Consider the following 4,605-nt stretch of genomic DNA (forward strand, 5'->3'; position numbering starts at 1 on the left):
ATAGCCGGATGTTGTAGTGCACGCCTGTAGTTCCGGCTACTTGGAAACTGAGGTAGGAGGATCGCCAGAGCCCAGTAGGTTGATGCTGGGGTAGTTATGAGTGTGCCACTGCACTTCAGCCTGGGCAGTGGAGTGAGACTCCAACTCAGAAGAAGTAAAAATAAAAAACAAGCCTCACTGATTGTTATTTACCCAGAAATACAATTTACATTTTGTTTTCTAAGCACAGTTACTAGTTTTCAGAGTGTAGGTTATTGATACAAATTCAGTGTGTTTAATGAAATGTTGTGGGTTTTTTTTTTTTTTGGTTGTTGTTTATTCTTTGATTTTAGAGAAGCACAGGAAGGGGTAATTCTAAGTGTATTTCAAAATGATCTGGCCATCTTTATGTTGCTAGAGGTTGCACCCAGAAAAAAATTATAAGCAAAAACAGGTTCAACAGGATTCTGAGATGAACAGAGAGCAGTGAGTTTATTCACATATTTCTAAAAAATCCCTCTTCTACAGAGAAGTTAAAATGAAACAGCAGTCTAATTTTCTTACAATGTCCTTTCAAGGAAAATGAGGCTAGGAGTATACTTGGTAATAGATATGAGTCTAGATGCAGTTTTGCTATCAATGCCATCATAACTCAAACCTTTCATTTTAACAGATGATTTCCCTCTTTGGTTAATGTATACAATCTATAATATCAGGGATGATGGACACTACTTTCTGGTTTTTATACCATGCCTTATCTTTCTACAGAGAATTAGAGTGGGATACTTTATTCACAATTTCTTCATTGTCACAGTAACTTTTCTTTTAAAGTATGAGCTGAACTAATGCAGAAAGCCCCTTCCCCACAAAATATGGCACCTGAAACTGAATGTATTTTAAAAGGTCAAAATTTTTGGCAAAAAACCTGAAATATCCCAGAAGTTTAGAATTGTGCAGAAAATTTGGAAAATCTTCAGGCATTGGAAAGTCACTGAAACAGAATATTTCTTTGCTGGTGTTGGTGATGACAGATTGATAGATACTTGCTCGGCCTTCTTCCACATGTTCTTAAAGGACCAAATAAAATTAGTGATAGGACAACCCCCTCAGGTCCCTTCCCACTGTGGGAGCTTTTCTGTCCTCTCAAATAAGTCCTGCTTTCTAAACAAAACCAAAAACAGCAACAAAACAAACAAAAAAACACAATTAGTGATGATTATGCATGAAACATTATTTGGTTTCCTCCTCCTCTTCTCACATCTAGCCCTGAGTGATGCACTTGTCTTTCATTGTTGTACTTGTAGTATGAATACCATGTAGTATGTAGTAGGACGACATGTTTAGGTGATGAACTGCATTGTATGTGCTCCAGCATTCTGTATGACGGGAACTGTTTGTCGCCTGCCAGTGTTGTTCACTGGCCACTGGCAGGTGCTGTTAGCATTGGTGGAATTGGGGGTAGGGACAATACTTTGGCATGCTGCAGGACATTTAGCATACCAACTCCTCACCTATTTAATGCCAGTCTTTGTGACAACCAACTTATTTCCTAAGTTTCCTTTGGAAACTTATACACACCCTTGACCCCTTTAGAAACCAATAAACACAGGAACACTGGTCAGAGAACATAATAGAGACTTTCAAGTAAAATAAGTACTTTGGGGGGCAAGGAATTTTCACATCTTGATTTGAATTTCTCTGCCTTCACTGTATGCTTTACACAAATCAACCTTCTTCAAGTGTCAAAGGTGAGCAGCATGACACCACTCAAATCTCAAACTTGAATCTTATTGTTAGCAAGTGTGCTTTGGTAAAACCTGAGACAGCACATGCTGTGGTTGAGTTTATAATTTCCTTTGCAAGTAGTGCTTTGCATAATGTCCTTTATGTTAAAGCATGAAAAGAACCAAGAATGGTGATTCAGTGTCCCTGAAATCAGAATATTATCAGAGAGGTTTTTATAAGAAAATCTAAATAATGCTACTCAAGACCTCTTCTCTAGATGCTTTTGCATATGCAGAGACTAAGGCATAATCCAGGGAAATAGTAGTTGCTATTTTGACTCAGCACTGGGGTGGGTGGAAAGAGATGAAAAGCTTGCAGTCATTAGTTGAAATAAATTACTTAGACTTACATAAACAAGACCAGAGTCTTTTCCAGAGAGTGCTAAAATAAGGAAAGTAAGTATTTACTTCTATTCCAGACACCACAATAACTCAGTTATACATGTTCCTTTCTCATTATTATGCATAGCACATCATTACTTTTCTGACAGATATGTAGATCAAGGCTCTGTAGATTCTTGACAACACTGAGAGAGGCAGCCTAGACTAGTGGAAGGAGCTTGGCCTTTGGAGTTAGACATGAACACAGGGAAAACTCTGGGTTAGTTTTATTTTCAAACACTAGCTTCAAATTGCATAATAGTAAAGTTAAATAACGTGTAAACTCTTTCTGGGTATTTCAGCATGATTGAATGCAATGTCCTTGGCAAACCATGTCTGAGTTTCTTATCCCACCAAGTTCTTAAAGTAGGAAATATTTCATGAAACAAAGAAATACTAATTTTTCTCAAGATAGTACAGAGTAGAGAGAGACATGAGGACTCTGGAGTCAGACTCACTGGGTTGATACCCTGATTCTGCCACTTTCAGTGGCTTTGTAACCAGGAACAAGTTACATAAGTTCATTTCCTCATTTCTCCTTGTAAAATGGACTCATTAATAACTCCAACATCAAATAATTGCTTTGAGGCTTTAATTTGATTAGATGAAGTGCTTAGCACAATGTCTGACTCAAAATAAGTGTTGCGTATTTCTTTGCCTCTTTTCTATTGTGACCGGTCACTAGAGCTACATGTACCAAACCAGCCGTGGTTTTGACTTAGTCAAACCAGTACTGTTGTACTGTAGCCAGAATGTTAGTTTTTAAGCACTTAATAAATTGGCTTTAAAATGTGGTGGGCTTCTCTGTCAGGTCAATTCTAAGGAACTTTTGAGTGATGAGAAGAACTGGTAATTTTAGTAATAGTAATTTTAGGACCAAGGAAACCTCTCCTTTGGGGGTTTTACTTGTCTAGTTTATCAGCAAACAATAATGACACCACAGTTCTTTTTCTGAAGATCAAGTGATAATCTTTACTGCTGGGTTGGTTGGTAGACATCAGTTGAAATAAGCTTTGTCTTTATAGGTGCTTCTTTCTGCATTTAGTTGGTTGAAGTAGATTTCTATGTATTTAGACTAATCTGGGTAAAACTTGGCTTAATTTTCCCAGCATTATGAAAGGAAGATGTTTGATTTAATAGACAAGTATGCATCAAATGTTTGTCCTGCCTAGGCCCTAAGCCTGGAGTTAGAGATAAGATGCAAACAGGACAAATTTAGTTTCTATCCTCATGGGGCTTATCACTGGATTGAAGTAAAATGTGCTTGGGTTTTGGAGATAGACAGTCTGAATTTCCTTATCGATAGAATTTGCTACAATTCACTTGTTTAAGACAAATGATCATATAATAGAGATTTCTTCTAATATAGAATTTTCAAGTCTTGGTGTGTGGGCTCACACCTGTAAGTTCAGCACTTTGGGAGGCCAAGGTAGGAGGATGTTTTGAGCCCAGGAATTCTAGGCAAGCCTGGACAACACAGCGAGACCTCATCTCTACAAAAAAAAATTTTTTAAAATTAGCCAGGCATGGTGGTGCATGCCTGTAGATCTTGCTACTCGGGAGACTGAGGTGGGAGGATCACCTGAGCCCAGGAGGTCAAGGCTGTGGTGAACCATGAAAGCGCCAGTGCACCACAGTCTGGGTAACCAAATGAGGCTCAGACTAAAAAAGAAAAAAAATCAGAATATCAGAAAACTGTAACAAAACCGAGTTGGTTCAGATAGCACTAGTTTAGAATTCATGATTTAAAAAAAAAAAATTTAAATGGAAACTGATCAGTATCAAGAATTTATAATCTTTTGATCAAGGGCTGGACTCAAGTTTATGTTTGACTCTATGAAAATAAGAAGGTTGTAAAAACTAAACCATGTTTAAGGGAGATTGTGAGGGTAATACCTAATCTCAAAGGAGCAAACTAAAAACAAAAATAGATTCACTTATAAATGTGAATTACAAAAACTTGCAAATTAACCTTTTTCTTTAGGAAACATTATTAGACTGACCTCTACCAATCAGTACTTTGCTTTCATGGCTATAAGCAGTTGGAAATAATAAAATTGCATTTCTTTAAAAAGTATTCTATCATTTTATCTTTTCACTCTTTCAGACAGACCTTACATCTATTTGTTTCATTACTTGAATTGAATATGATCAAACTCTCCTTACTTCTTTGACCTACAATTAGAGGCAAAATTCTGATTCCCAGATACTAGACAATGGGCCAGTTGCATTAGAAGAATTCAGAGAGCCTTTTGACTGATAGGACCTAATTCTTTTTTTTTTTTTTTGAGTTGGAGTCTCACTCTGTCACCCAGACTGGAGTGCAGTGGCTGCTCCCGGCCACCGCAGCCTCGACCTGCTGGGCTCCGGCGATCCTTCTGCCTCAGCCTTCCAAGGAGCCAGAATTACAGGCATGCGCTACCATGCCCGGCTGATTTTTGATTTATTGTAAGATGAGTCT

At 37.7% G+C, this 4,605-nt stretch overlaps 1 pseudogene; it reads right to left on the reverse strand.

Annotated features, from left to right (window-relative positions):
- The window catches only part of LOC103263439, a 16,556-nt pseudogene that overhangs the window by 6,336 nt on the left and 5,615 nt on the right, over positions 1 to 4,605 (reverse strand).

Source organism: Carlito syrichta, unplaced genomic scaffold (assembly GCF_000164805.1).
Source record: "Carlito syrichta isolate Samal-C Ts95f unplaced genomic scaffold, Tarsius_syrichta-2.0.1 Scaffold305112, whole genome shotgun sequence".
In the NCBI taxonomy this organism is placed as follows: domain Eukaryota; kingdom Metazoa; phylum Chordata; class Mammalia; order Primates; family Tarsiidae; genus Carlito; species Carlito syrichta.